A 16,342-nucleotide genomic window follows, 5' to 3' on the forward strand; every position below is an offset into this window, starting at 1 on the left:
AACATAAACTGTATCCATGTCCTAACTGATATAACATTTTTATGTTTATTAAGTGAATTTTTAAAAAAATTATACCTCAATTAACTAATTGAAAATATACAAATTAATTATAACCAAAGAAGACAGTTGGCCAGCTAATTCACTTCTAAGAGTTGGTCCATTTGCCTTTGGGGAAAAAAAAAAATCTTGCTAATTTTGTTTCAAATGGTAGAGTCCCCAAAGAGGCAAAATGAAAACAATTAAGTGAAATAATCTTCAATACTAGAACTGTCATCAAATAATTAGATTAGTTTTAGGATGCATGCCACTACACGAAGTGGCATGGGATTTTCAAGGCTTAAAATTAATCTCTTTTGAACTCCATTTGACTTGGAACAACCTTAATTACAATAGCATTTCCCAAGATTAAGCCTCTTAATGCTATTCCAGACAGAGCTGGTTATTAAAAGATTTCAAAGATGTTTATTGATATGTGAATGGCATGATCTTTTTAAAAAAAACTATTATGTTAAAGAGAAAATGCAAAGAAAAAAGTAAAATAATCCTAATTGTTTTATGTTTGGAATATCTTTCATATGCAGTGCAGTGCATGAGGAATGAGTTGAAATGGAATCCATTTAAAATCTGATGTACCGAGCAATGTATAGCAGGGCAACTACCTTGGAATCAATTTTTTGTATCATTTTGTTATGGAAAGAAATCTGGATTAATCTACATGTTGATTATGAAAGTCAACAGAAAAGTCAATTTTCTAATACTTGTTCTAAAAATCGATGACCTTAAGTCTGTATGTGTGGGCAGGGCGGGGGTGAATTTTATTTTTCTTTCTCAAGAAGCAATTGATGTCAGTCTGTTCTGGAAGAGTACAGGCAATGAAGTCTAAAGAAATGTTTTACTTTTTTTCTACCTGTTACATGGTTGTTTCAGTTTAATGAGGCAAGTTGTCTTTTCATTCATTCCACAATTGCTTATCTTGGATTTATTATGTGCCAGGCAGCAATGAGACAGTCAGGGGTATGTGATGCACAAAACAAGATAGAGTTCCTGCCTCGAAGATGTTTTCATAGTAGTGCGGGAGATGGACATTTAATCAATCACACAAACCAACTGAAATGTGAAACTGTTAAATGAGCCACAAAGGCAAGGTACAGAATATTATGAAAGCATGTTATAGAAAATTGACTTAATCAGGAACATCAGAAAAACCATTTTTGAGGATATGACACACAAACTAATTAGGAGCTAATTAAACAGAAGTATGTGCATGTGTGCATGTGCAAGTGTGTGATCACACACAAATATATGTATCTTTAACATTCTATCACAAGGAGACTTGTGTTAAGAGAAAGTTCAGCAATAATGGGCTACTGGTATGCAGTAATACAGCTGGCTAGAGTGAAGGCATGTAGAGAAATCTGGCCCATGAGAAGACTAGAAGGATGAGTAGAGGTCAGATACCACAGGGTTTTTAATAAGATATTAAGATATTTTGACATCTTCATTGATCTTTCTAAACTAAAATTTCTATATTTATTCTCAAATCCATCTGTTCAATTTCTCAGAAAACAGAAACAAAAACAAAATACTCAGCCTCTCATTTAACATTATATGGTTCAACTTTTGTCTTAAACTTTATATTATACTTTATATAGGCATCAATGACACAAGACATTTGGGGGAGGAAAGAAGGAAGGGAGGAAAAAACCTATTAATCAGCAGTTAAAGAATGGTTAGCAGCCACAGTTCTAAAAATATATGATCATTAATTATTCATTAATAATGAATAATTAAAACACATTGAGCACTTACTCTATGACACAGCTCTACATACCTTATGTCTACCACACTCATCATCTGGCCGGGTAGACAGCATTAATCAGTACCAATTTATCAATATGCAAACTGAGGCACGGTGAAAGTAACTTGTTTACCTAAAGTCACAGAGTTAATAGCACAAGAGTCAGGATTTAAACTCTGCTCTCTTGGAGTTATAGTTCATGTAACCTCCCACTGTACATATTTAGTGTGTGATGAGAGTATCATCACTGGGAGAGAGAATAAGAGCAAGCTGCCTGTGAAAGAAATATAAAGTGTCTTCAATATGTACTTTCAATTCCTAAAATTATATTCACATTTATATCAAGAGGCTTCAGGGCTAAATATAGCCCAATTAAAAAATAGTTTTCTACTTTATTGAATTCTTCCAACTAAGGAGGTCAAACTGCTCTTCAATTTCCAGAAGTGCTTATTCAACATCTTGATGATTAAACATGCTAATAATATGACATGGATACAATATAATTTTCTAAAATGTAGGCAATCTGATCCCACAGAAGTGTTTATAACAGTAGTTAGATTACTTTCGTGTTATTTCATTTAGATATGCTTACATTATTACCAGTGTTTGGAATGATATTAATAATATTGGTGTGGCAAGCTTACCATTTAGTATAATTATAAAAGCATCATTGTGTATCACACACAATTCATATTCCATTATTGCTATGTATTTTTTCTTAACTAGTTCTTATTATGAAGTTATTTCAATAAAATTATTTCAATAAAAGCTATATAATGAAGAATTCATGGAGATGAAAGGTACAGAAAAGGGAATACAGTCAACAGAATTGTAATAGTGTTGTATGGTAACAGATTGCAGCTGTATTTGTGGTGAGCATAGTATAGCATATAGAGTTATGGAATCACTATATTGTATACCTCCAACTAAAGTAACATTGTGCGTCAACTATAACTCAATAAGAAAAGAAAATATATTTCAATGACAACTAAAATATTTATGTCTTTCCATAATGATTTCTAATAACAAAGTCCCCAGATTTGTGGACCTGCTGCTCATTTAGTGTTAAACACAATAATGTTGTTTACATCGTTTATAAATGTGAAGCAAGATATTTTTCATCATAGGAAAACTTTCATAATTAAGTTAGAACCTTAATTATTTGTATAAACTCTCTCATGATAGTGCAATACAAATTAGAAATATTAAAATGGAAGTTCTTAATACTACCCAACCTATTTTTTTTTTAAGATTTTATTCATTTACTCATGAGAGACACACACACACACACACACACAGAGAGAGAGAGAGAGAGGCAAAAACACAGGCAGAGGGAGAAGCAGGCTCCATGCAGGGAGCCCGATGTGGGACTCAATCCCGGGTCTCCAGGATCGGGCCCTGGGCCAAAGGCAGGTGCTAAACCACTGAGCCACCCGGGCTCCCCCTTATTTTTTATTAATAAATTTTGTCTTCTAGTATTACAAATAATTAAGCATACAGTATAGAAAGTCCCCGTATTACACCTATAATCACACAAATTTTCTCCTATCATTAATATATTACCTTAGCATATGTTTCTTATAAGTAGCTAATACTTGATACCATATTATTAACTAAAGTCTGTAGTTTGTTCAGATTTCCTTATTTTTTACTCATTTGATTTTTTTTCTGTTCCAGGACCCCATCTAAGCTACTGTGATATATTTAGTTATCATGTCTTCTCAAGTTTCTCTTGGTTATGACAATTTCTCAGACTTATTTTTACTGACTTTGATGGTTTTGATGGTTTCAAGGTGGTACTAGTCAGACTGTGTAAGTTGCCTCTCTATTGGAATTTCCTTGATTTTTTTTTCATGATTAGACTAGGATTATAGGTTTTGAGAGGAAGAGCATAGTGATAAAATGTTATTTTTATCATATCATATCAAGGGTGCATGCTATCAACATGATATATGACTTTTGACGTCGACCTTGATCACCTGGCTGAAATGGAGTTTGCCAGATTTCTCCACTGTAAAGTCACTTATTTTTCCTATTTCTCACACTATACTCCTTGGAAAAAAATCACTATACATTCCACACTTAGGGAATAGGAAATATACTCCCTCTCCTTCAGCGTGAGGTCTCTACAAAATTTATTAAAATTCCTCATATTTTTATTTTTTTCTACATGTATGTATTTATTTAGTCATATATTTATATCAGCAGGACTCATGAATATCTATTTTATATTTAAGGTTATAATAAAATACTATTTATTGTTTTGTTGCTCAAATTGTTTTGTGTTTGGTCATTGGGAGCTCATTCAGTTGGCTCCAGTGCTCTTTTAACATATCCCCATTAACTGCCTTTTTTGTTTGTTTATTTGGTTGTGTTGTGTGGTGTTTTTTTTGTTTTTTTTTTGGGGGGGGTTGCATTTCTCTACTTTTTGGCACCATAAGATACTTTATACTCATATAATATGTTCCCTCTCCAGTTCTTTCCTCTAAGGATCCCTGATTTTCTTTTTTTTAATGCAGAATGATATTAGAAACCAAGATTTGGGTGCTACATGTGCTTCTTGATACTTGGATGCCATTTCTTTTAGGCTATCTCACCTGACAGAGTAAAGAAAGAGCTGTGTGTGTATACTTACCCATATATGTAAACATATATAGATATTTCTATACGTAAGCATCTTTGTACTAAATGAAATATGTTCTTATTGATGCTGACAACTCTAATTTATTGCCACATTGATGACTCAAGCCACCTTGCTTTGATTATCCATAAATTCCCACTCTAAGAGTAAGAGACCTGGATTCCAGATAGGAGGCAGGTGGGATGGATCTGCCATCCAGTTACTTAATTTTTTAGTTCAAGAATACATGCATAGCTCTATCAGAATTGTTAACCCTTACCCTCATCAAAAACAACTTTATCAAATGGAATACAGTGCTTATGTAGTTTATTTTGTCATTAGTTATTTCGAAAGTTACTTAGATCAGCTCTTTACTTTTTTCCCCTCTCCCCATCCAGGAAATTTTTTCATATATTGTAATATAGTTAAATTATCTTATCACAGTCTGTAATCTTTCCTGGGATCCTCCAATCTCCCAAAGATTTTTTTTTTTTAATTTATACACATTAGGTTCACTCTTTGTGTTGTCAATTCTATGGGTTTGAACAAAAGCATAATATCAATATATCCTCCATTACAATATCTGATAGCATAGTTTCAACACAAAGTTATTTTTAGTCATTTCAGAAAATCTTTTCTAAATGCTTATCAGGGCTGTTGAAAAGTTTCCTCATAACCCTAAATTTTTTATTCTTTGAAAGATGATTCAAAAATGAAACTACATTTATTATTATTGATATTATTAAAATTATGTTACCATTATTAAGGAAAAATATATGAACTAATTAATACACTGGGCCCTTGAAGTGAATTTTGGACAATGATATCAAGAAACATAAAATTTTGAGTGTTCCAATGAAGTGTTGTGTTATAAAACAAATTTATCACAATTTCAAGAACAGCTTGTATATATCCTATTGCCCCCCCAAATAGATCTCTCACATATTGTTTGAACTGGCAATGTAATCGGTTTATAGCTTGAGGATATTTCGAATACAACTTTTGTTTGAACAATATTTTTATTACTTTTGATCTTTGTGCTGACCATGAGTTCATGAGACTTGTGAACAGCATTATGCTTTGCAAGCAACTGGAGAAGCACCTATTTTATTGAATCATACAGTAAGTAATGAAATAACTGATTTATAAAATAGTTTGGAGGAAAAAAATCAAAATGCTATCTCTAAATTTTAACAAACTATGAAACAAGCACAATTAATTCCATAACTCAAAATGTAGGGTTTCATAAGTTTGGGAAGTTCAGATTTGAATAAGCAAATAAATAAAAGATCTATCTCTTAAAAAAATTGTCACTTAGAGAAAATATCTTCCACATTGCCAAAATATTTCTGCATAGGTCACACTATCTACTTTCATTTTTTTGTACCCCAGATTTTTTACCTTAAAAAGTAGCCCCAGGCCTTATATCTTAAAAAAATAACATGATAATAATATAGGTTCTCAAAAAAATAACATGATAATAATATAGGTTCAATTACACAAGACTATACAATGATGCAGGATAGTGCTGGATCCCATAGTAGGGATAGGTCAAATTCAATTATTGTTTTCTTTTTTTTTATGTATAAATTTGTTTTTTATTGGTGTTCAATTTTCCAACATATAGAATAACACCTAGTGCTCATCCTGTCACGTGCCCACCTCAGCACTCTTCACCCAGTCATCCCTCTCCCCCCCACCCTCCGCCCACCTCCCCTTCCGCCCCCCCTAGTTCGTTTCCCAGAGTTAGGAGTCTTTCATGTTCTGTCTCCCTTTCTGATATTTCCGACTCATTTTTTCTTGTTTTCTATCCATTTCTTCCTTCTTTCTTTTCTTTTTTTATCTTTTCTTCCTTCAGTATAGAGGTAAAGAAAAAATGGGTGCACATAAATAAACATTCTGAATAGAACTTTCTGTGGATGTTTTAAATTATCACTGTAAAATATGTAGACTATATATATAATGGGCAGGGAGGCCTACGAATGTTGAAAAGATAAGCACATTAGTTTTGGATATCATGTTAGATGATTAATACTCTTAAAATCAATGACTATTATTGAAGTAAAGCAGCATCACCTACTTTGGGTCCAATGAAAAATCAATGATAAACCAAAATTATGAAAAAATAATGAATTATAAGATAATATCAGTTTGGATATGGAAGAGAAAAGCACATAACATCAAAGACATGTGATGTCTCTGAATTCATTTCCTACCATTTTCTCCTTGCTTAATCTACTCTATCATAGCGGCCTCTTTACACAAGTTAAACACATTTCTTCCTAAGGGCCTTTGTATTTGCTGTTCCTGTGTCTAGAAAAATAGTCCCTCAGGTATCTGCATACATCACTCCTCAATAACTTTCAGTTTGCTGCCTAAATAGCCCTTTATCAGGAAGCCCTTAGAGGGACACCATCTATTTCTTTTTTTTTTTTTAATTTTTATTTATTTATGATAGTCACACAGAGAGAGAGAGAGAGAGAGGCAGAGACACAGGCAGAGGGAGAAGCAGGCTCCATGCACCAGGAGCCCGATGTGGGACTCGATCCCGGGTCTCCAGGATCGCGCCCTGAGCCAAAGGCAGGCACTAAACCGCTGCGCCACCCAGGGATCCCCCACCATCTATTTCTTAATATAGGCAAATTCTCTATCACCTTATCTCACTTTGTTCCTCTCAGCAGCATGCCTTACCACCACATATACGTACTTATTTTCCTATCACCTATCTTTTCTGACTAGAATGAAGGCTATAAGTGGTCATTGTGGCTCATTGGTGTATTACTGTATCTAGAATAGTGTCTGAGAAAGAGTGGATATTCATTACATGAATGTTGAATGAACAGACACAGTCCATACAACACTGAAAGTAAAACGAAGGTGAAAAAAGCTTCAGAGCACATCTTTTATGTAGTTGATCATCTTGTCCAGACTTGGTAAGGAAATAGGTAAAATATGTGGACTGGGAGATTAGAGGTGAATTGACAACTGTATGTCACAAAAATAGATGAAGAAAGCAAAGAATAGTAGATTTAAGAATAGAAGATAGGTTAAGGAAGAAATATTCAGAGCTCTGATTCATCTCTCAGAACTAGATAGGGTTTTGTAATGAAATGTTATAAAAAACATTTTTAGGTATGTAAAATACAGTGAGGAAAAAAGGCAATTCAAGCATATGGAGCAAAGGAACTAAGAAATCTAAATGTCATCATTATGGAAGTAGATGATGAGAGACTGGGAAGCAGTTATTCACTTCATTGAAGCTTAGATAAAGGTTTCTGCATCTTCACAAATAATAGTATTGATGATACTCAGAACAATGGATTGGCACTCTGTGTGAATTTTTAGAAGGCAAGGTTTGTGAATTATGGTGGTAGAACCATGACAGATAAATGGCAATATAAGAAATAAGATAGCTCTAATCCTCTTTTGAAGTGAAAGATGGGATGCTTTTTCTCTTGCTGATTTCATGAGAAGCTGTATTTTTTTACAGTAAAAGTATCAGTAGTAATACAAGGAAATAAGAATGATTTTAAAAGAAAAAAATGAGAGATTTTGAAAGCATTTATTCACAAAGGAAAGAAGTCTAAAATGATGTATTTATGAATGGGCTTGAGCATTGATTTGGGAAGGTTTCAAGTATAGCAGGAGAAAAAAATTATAGAAAATGATCCTAGAATGGTAATTAAGGGCAAATGGAAATACTGGCTGTGAAAACTCTTTGTAATCTAAAATGCCTTATATAACTGCAAGGGGATAAATTGTACACAAAGATTTTTAAAAAATTTTAAATATATTTTGTTGGCCTTTATGCATACCATCTCACATTCCTCTCCCCTGCCTCACTATATTTTAACCACATTGGCTCATTGTTGCTCCCGAAACACACCAAACCCTTACTGACCTCAGAATCTTTGCAGTTGCTATCTCTCCATCTGCTTCTTTGACTTCCTGATTTATCTATATGAATGATTCTTTAATCTTATTTAAATATCACCTACTCACTGTGATAAGGTATGGGAGATACCACATTAAATAAGAACCTTCAACTCTAGTGCAAAGTAAGTAAGTAACCAAGTAATACAATAGGGATAGGAATTGAAGGCATACAGAAATTATAAATTACCCAAGCTTTAGAGATGAGAAAGGAATGATCTGGGTTACATTCTAGTGGATGGGTTGAGGTTAGAGACAAGAGATGAAAGGACAGAGGACAGGATGTAAGTGATTCAAAAATGAGAGAGAATATAGCCCATCTGAAGAAATATACAATGGCTGGAGAGCAATAAGGGTGTATGTGTGTTTGTGGGCAGTGAACACTGAAACTATTTTGGGCAAACTCTAAAATAATTTCTCGTAAAAAGTAGGCATTTAAAAAGGCATCAAATTTCCTTTGCTGCTACATCTTAACTAAGCTCTCTATATCTACTCTTGCCCCACAAGTATCTGTCTTCCACTCAGCAACTATAGCAATACTTTTAAAACACAGGTCATATCTCAAACGTACTTTACAACAGAGATTTGCACTGGTTATTTTCTTTGCCTGGAAGCCTGCCTCTTCCCTGAAAATTTCCACAGGCTACTATTTCACTCCATTTTCTGTCTATGTTAACTCCCCAGTGAGGGCTAAACAGATCAGCCTATGTAAAGTATCCCCTTGATCCCCATAAAGACCATTTTATCACCTTCCTTGCTTCTGTGTTCCATCCTCAATATGAACATTAAAAGAGTAGAACATTTATCTTTTTTCTTTCAGTGTAATATCTTCAGTATATACAACAATGCCTGAAACAAAATAGATGCCAAACCCATCTATCTGAATGCATGAACACATAATCATTCATCTATCATTGAATGAACAGCTACAATAGTAGACATTTATTAAAGTAACTAAGTAATGAACTAATTTATGGGAGAAATGAACAAATTAGGAAAGACATTAGCAAGAGTTATGTATATTAAGTGATTTTGTATTTTGGGTCAAGAAGTTTGCCTTTTGGGATCCCTGGGTGGCGCAGCGGTTTGGCGCCTGCCTTTGGCCCAGGGCGCGATCCTGGAGACCCGGGATCGAATCCCATATCAGGTTCCCGATGCATGGAGCCTGCTTCTCCCTCTGCCTGTGTCTCTGTGCCTCTCTCTCTCTCTGTGACTATCATAAGTAAAATAAATAAAAAAATTAAAAAAAAAAAAAAAAAAAAAAAGAAGTTTGCCTTTTATGTTGAGCACCCAATGCAGGGGTGAAATCTGACCAGATTTTAGTTCCTAAAAGATGACCATAGTTATAGGGTAGGAAGTAAATTAAAGGTTAAAATTGGGTCAAGGTAACTAAATAAAAAGGCATATATAATAATGTAGGCAAAAGAGAAGGTGCCTACATAGAAAGTAGTGACAGGAATGGAAAGAAGTGGTCAATTTGTGGAGACATTTTAAATATGACAGTGATTGACTAGTCGGAAGTGGGATAGATATTGAACCAGAGGAAAGAAGTCATCAGTTTAAACAGGATTCAGCTTAGGTGGTTGTACTATTGGTGGAGACATTTATTAGACTCAGAAAAGAGCAAGAATTAGTTGATTAGAGAGAGAATGTGCTTTTGAGTCACACTGCATTTTAAGTGTTGTAGAGAATAAAAATAAGCAATTGAGTAAATAAGAGTGGAGTTTGGGAGAGAAAATCAGAGAAAAAATATCTATTTGACTGTCATTAATATAGAGCTGCTAATTGAAGTCAATGGTATTGGTATTCCATCTCAAAGAACAGGGGTAAGGAGGAGAGCTCAGAAGGTAATGCTGATGAGAACACAAGAATATAAGAGACTGGAAAAGAACAAGAAGCCCACAAAAGAGACTGAGAAAAAAGAAGACTGGAAATCAAATTAGAGAGAAATTCAAGAAAGAAGAAATAGCAGCCTCAAAAAATGAAGTCACCAGTCTCAAAATTAAAGGAAAATATAGACAAATGTTTTCATTCTTTTAGCAGCAAAGAGGTTACTGAGATGAGTGAATAGGAGTAGAACACAGATTTTAGGAAGTATAGCAACATGAGGTAAAAAGGTAAAAACCACATATTTAAGTAACTTAATCATAAAGTGGAAAGGAGAGATCAGGTCCTAGATAAAAAGTGATGTCAATTGAAAGGGGGTTATTTTGTGATGGAAGATACTCATGACTGTTAAGACAAAGACAACAAAATAATACACCAAAATTGTAGCTAATACATGAAGGTAAGGATATATTTAATAGACACTGGAACAAGGGATAACAACCAGGGTACAGGTGGAGTTGTTGGCCTTCACTTGAGGAAAGAAATCTATTCATTGTGACAAGATGTTAGGGAGAAAGAAAAAATGAGCTAAAATTTGAGGAAATGTTTACTGAGGGCATTTATTCCAACAAATAGGTGAAATATGTTGAGTATGAGAGGAAAGGTAAGTCATTTGCAGATTGGATGGAAAAAGTTTAAAACAGTAGCTGATAAAAAAAAAAAAGAAGAAGGAAGGAAGGAAGGAAGGAAGGAAGGAAGGAAGGAAGGAAGGAAGGAAGGAAGGAGAAAGAAAGAAAAAAAGAAAGAAAGAAAGAAAGAAAGAAAGAAAGAAAGAAAGAAAGAAAGAAAAGAAAGAAAGAAAGAAAGAAGAAGAAGAAAGAAAGAAAAAGAAAAGAAAGAAGAAAGAAAGAAAGAAAGAAAGAAAGAAAGAAAGAAGAAAGAAAGAAAGAAAAGAAAAAGAGAGAGAGAGAGAGAGAGAGAAAGAACAAACCTCACTAAAGAAATCAGAACAATTTCACAGCAGAAACTTGAAAAACAATTAAGGGTAGAGACAGATAATAACACCAATCCGGGGGAACATGTGAATGCCTTGAACACAACACTTAGATGTAGGAGCAGAGAAAAGAGTTATTTGTCGTAGTTAAGCATTTTCACCACAAGTAGAAAATAAAGGCAAAGACAGGAAGGCAAGAAAATGTAAGATATCATTGAAAGTGTAACTGAAGTAATAAACACTGGGACCTAAGCTATGTGGTAAAGGACTTAAGTACAAGAGGGAGGTGATGGATGGGAAGAATGAAAGACATCAAAAGAGTCAAAGTTTAATCAAGTTGATTGAACAAAACCTGAAAAATGATATGATATGACAGCAATTTTTTTTTTCAGCCTAAAATTTAATCAGCATTCTGGAATAAGATAAAGTGATTAGAGTGGGAGATAAGGGTAATCATTTGAGTGGGTCCTTGTCACAGCTTCTTAAGCTTGACCCCTGCAGATGATGGGACTTCTCTTCATATCTACTTGATTTGAGAAGTACTGGTTTTATGGCAAACTACTACGGTATACCTAAGACTGAAAGGTACCTGAAAATTACTCTAAGCCTACTTAGCATTGTGCAGACTCTCCTTATCAAGCTGCTTCCTGGGATCTAAAGTGCTGATGACAGCTCAAAATTCTATAGGCACTGTCAAACTCATAGAAAAATATTTTGTATTCTTACTGGTATTTCTCTTTGGCAGAGTTCCTAATTCCCACATCTGCTCTTATTCTAGCAAAGTCTATTTCCAACTGGGAGTCTCCGAGTTCTGACACATGATGCCCTTGCTATGTCAGGGAAAATAGAAAGGAGTCGTCTTATTTAAAAAAGAAAAATCTTATCTTGGTTATAAACATATGAAAAGCACATTTCACTTACATTGTAAATCACAGATTTGAGTTAGCTGATATTCCTTAGTCTCCATATTGCTCTGAGTCTAAAGGAAACTTGGAAAAAAAAATGGGAAAAGAGGAAAATTGAGTATCGGAATGAAATACTTTTTCTTTAAAAAAGTAAAAGCAAATGGGCTCTCTTTAAAAACTAATAACTATTACATGTTTGTACTCAATGCTAGTTAATTCATAAATTATGTGTAATTCATAATTCATAAATCATTGGAAATATAAATTCATGTTTGTATGTTGATATTGTACATATTATATATACTATATATTACTATTTAAATACTATTATTAATATGTATGTATATGCATTTATTTCAATTACGAAAATCAATTGAAATTGATAATTAAATTAAAATTTTATTTTTTTTCATTTGTCATCTTGGTGACAGCTCCAGATGAATATATCAGTCATATTTCTTTTTTTTTTAATTTATTTTTTATTGGTGTTCAATTTACCAACATACAGAATAATCCCCAGTGCCTGTCACCCATTCACTCCCACCCCCCGCCCTCCTCCCCTTCTACCATATTTCTTAATTGCAACAACAGGAACTAATTTAATTAATAAGCCCCCCCCCCAAAAGGCAATGCATTACAAGAGATCCCAGATAGTTCACAGAATATCAAGAAGGAAAAATGCCCTAAATTATGCCACAGTGGCCAAAAGACACAAATATTGTAGCTACTGAACAACTATAGTGCTGATTACACCACCAGCCCTAGAAACTATATTACCCATTCAGTTGCCAAGTCTTCCCCCTTTGGAAACTGACACAGATTGACCACTGTTTCTGCTCTTAATTTAAGGGATCTGGTAATTCAAGTCCCTATTTGTCTGCATCACTAGTTTATGTCTAAACTGTGCTGGCAGATACATCAGGTTACTAAAGCCCTAGTCGCAATGATGCACACTAGATACAAAGAGCCTAGGAAAGTAGATTCCCTTTGTAGAATCCCATTTCACTTTGTTTACACTGAAACTTTCTTCCTTCTTTCTTTCTTTCTTTCTTTTCTTTCTTTCTTTCTTTCTTTCTTTCTTTCTTTCTTTTCTTTCTTTCTTTCTTCTTTCTTTCTTTCTTTCTTTCTTTCTTTCTTTCTTTCTTTTTTTCTTTTGAGAGTGCAAGGGCATGAGGGGGGTGGTGCAGGGGGTGCAGAAGGAGAGGTAGGGAGAGAATCTCAAGCAGGCTCTGCATCCAACACAGAGCCCAAAGCAGGGCTAGAGCTTAGGACCCTGAGATCATGGCCTGAGCCAAAGACAAGAGTCAGACACTTACCCAACTGAGACACTTGGGTGCCCCTGAAACGCCTCTATTTCATTTGGTCAAGAAAATATATATCATAAGACCTTATTCTGATAATTCTAATCTTTCCATCCTATCAATTCATAGAATTCAGGAGTAAACAGAAGTTTAAAAAAAAAAAAAGTTTACCTTTTCCAAAGGAGACAGACTTTTAAATTTTTCTTTCAATCTCTAAAATCAACATATTATGACTTGAAAACAAATAAATATGGGAGAATTATAGGTATGTTTATATATTCCTGAACACATAAGAGATTTATTCTGAAAATTCCATAATTTTATGAATTGTTAATTAATAGATTATAATACCTTTTCCCTCTTTTCCAACCACATGTTTTCCTCTACCCAAACAAGAAGTTAAAAACTGGCCAAGCAAATAAAAACTACTCCAGTTATTCTACTCACAGTCACTTAATGCAAGAAATCCGTTAAACAAGTTTCAAAGAACTTTAAAACAGAAAGGGAACACTGCCCTGACAAATATATAGTAACTGCAGGAAATAGCTACCACCCACAGGGATGGTGAAAAAAGGAAGAAATTAGTGTTATTAGAACCTAGGATCCTGGAAGAGAAGATCCGCAGAGCTGGGACACAGGACATTAAGGGAATTGCCTGGCTGGTGCTGCTACCTCTGAAAGAACACAATGAGGCTAGTTCTGGGAGTATCAAAGGGGGAAAATGATAATAATTAAAAATAAATAAAACAAGAAGTAAGCCAACTGCTGCTGCCAAGGTGAAAGGTCACTCTTGGCTTTCTAGTTTCCCTCTAACTAGAACCCTTACTGGTAGAAAATAGGGAACCCACTGGGAAATGAAAAATGTAGTTTGCAGAAACACAGCTCTAATATCATAAAGCCATAAAGGGAGAGCCTGGATCTCAGAGATAATAGCTTAGTAACTAACAACACCTTTTTCTAATTGAATGGGGTAATATATAGCTGATGTTCTTTAATTTTATCAAACCAAAAATAATTTTACTTTTCTAAATGTTTTACAGATTTTAACCATTTGTGGTTCTGAAGATACTCTAAATATAGGAAAATAATTTGATTTCTAAAAGTAGTTAAACTTCAACCATTTTCCATAGGAGATGGAAATGTGTAGAGTGGACCTTACTTTCAGGTCTAGCTTTCTTGCTTATGTATTATACATCTTGGATCACTTATTAACTTCTCTGCCTCCAAGTATTTTTATATGTAAAATGTGATTTACAGATATCTTCCAGGTTTTTCACAGAGGCATTATGAGGATTGAATTAGAAAACATATGTTAATTATTTTTTGATAAAGTATACAAATATTATTGTGAAAAACCATACAAATATTTGGGTACAAAATGGCATTGACTTTCTCTCCATTCTATTCCAGGTATCAGTGAAATCTCTTATGCAAAAGACCATAATCCCAGAGACAGAACTGTTGAGAAATGTCTGCTCAGAATACTCAAGATGAGAAGATCCTGCAGGGTAATTTGTAAACATGCAACCTGGCTAGAAAGTATAGCACCTGTGGTAGTATAGCCCATTAATTCTCAGAATTTTAGATGAAAAAAAAAAAAAAAAAGATTATAGGCAAAGTGAAGGTGCTGTGTAGAAAAGGAACAACTAATTTGCCACTTTTACTGATAGGGATCAGTAGAATTTCAAAACAGTGGCAAAAGATGCTTTAAGAATGATTTTATGGTTGTGGCCAGAAGAACATCCATAGTGTAGAAGAGAGAAAAAAAAATTCTACTACAGAACTCTGTCCCTTATGAAGATAAATGCAAAAATTCTAAACTAGATTTTAGCAAATAGTATTCAGTAGTATATAAAAATGATAAAACATCAGGACTAAATAGGGCTTATCCCATGAATGCAAGACTGTTTTCAAATTTATTTTTTTTTAAAGATTTTTATTTACCTATTCATGAGAGACACAGAGAGAGGCAGAGGGAGGAGCAGACTCCATGCAGGGAGCCTGATGTGGGACTCAATCCCAGCACCCCGGGATCACACCCTGAGCCAAAGGCAGGAGCTCAACCACTGAGCCAGCCAGGCATCTCCAAATATAAAATTAATATTATTCACCATATTAGTAATCTCAAAAGAGGAAACTACATTATCATCCCATTAAATTCAGAAAAATCAGTTGGCAAAATCCAACATCCATTCTGGAAAGAAAAAACTAATTAATAATAGAAGAGAATTTTCTTTTCTTTTCTTTTCTTTTTTTTTTTTTTGAAAGATTTTATTTATTTATTCATGAGAGGCACAGAGAGACAGAGAGACAGAGAGACAGGGACACAGGCAAAGGGAGAAACAGGCTCCATGCAGGGAGCCTGATGTGGGACTTGATCCCTGGACTCCAGGATCAGGCCTTAGGCCAAAGGCAGGCACTAAACTGCTGAGCCACCCAGGGATCCCCTTAAATGCTCATTTAAAAAAGGCTAACATAAAATAGAACATACACCTAAAAATGAACACTAAAACCATAAAACTACTAGAAAAAAAAATGAGAAAAACTGGGTAACCTTAGGTTTGGCAAAGATTTCTTAGATAATAGTACAAAAGGAGAAAATGATATATTGTACTTCAACGAAATTAAAATATTTGCTTTTCAAAAGATGCTGTTAATAGAGACTAGCTACAGACTGAGTAAAAACATATGTAAAATATGTCTGAAAAGGCACTTACACATAAATAACTTTTGAAAAAAGACAAACTAAACTAATGTAGACAAAATATTTGATACCTTATCAAATAAAATATTTGGATGGCAAGTAAGCATATGGAAAGATACTTAACATCATTTATAGCCATTATTTTTTTTTTAATTTTTTTTATTTATTTATGATAGTCACAGAGAGAGAGAGAGGCGCAGAGACACAGGCAGAGGGAGAAGCAGGCTCCATGCACCGGGAGCCCGATGTGGGATTCGATC

The 16,342-nt window shown here is 34.2% G+C and overlaps 1 long non-coding RNA gene across 1 annotated transcript in view; it reads right to left on the reverse strand.

The window, feature by feature from the left end:
- Positions 1 to 16,342, reverse strand: part of LOC140602186 (uncharacterized) — a 422,601-nt gene that overhangs the window by 176,983 nt on the left and 229,276 nt on the right. Inside the window, exon 4 of the long non-coding RNA XR_012005155.1 lies at positions 12,094 to 12,161. This is a non-coding gene — a long non-coding RNA (uncharacterized lncRNA). The remainder of the gene's footprint in view (positions 1 to 12,093; positions 12,162 to 16,342) is intronic.

The sequence above is a fragment of the Canis lupus genome, chromosome 13 (genome assembly GCF_048164855.1).
Source record: "Canis lupus baileyi chromosome 13, mCanLup2.hap1, whole genome shotgun sequence".
NCBI lineage: Eukaryota > Metazoa > Chordata > Mammalia > Carnivora > Canidae > Canis > Canis lupus.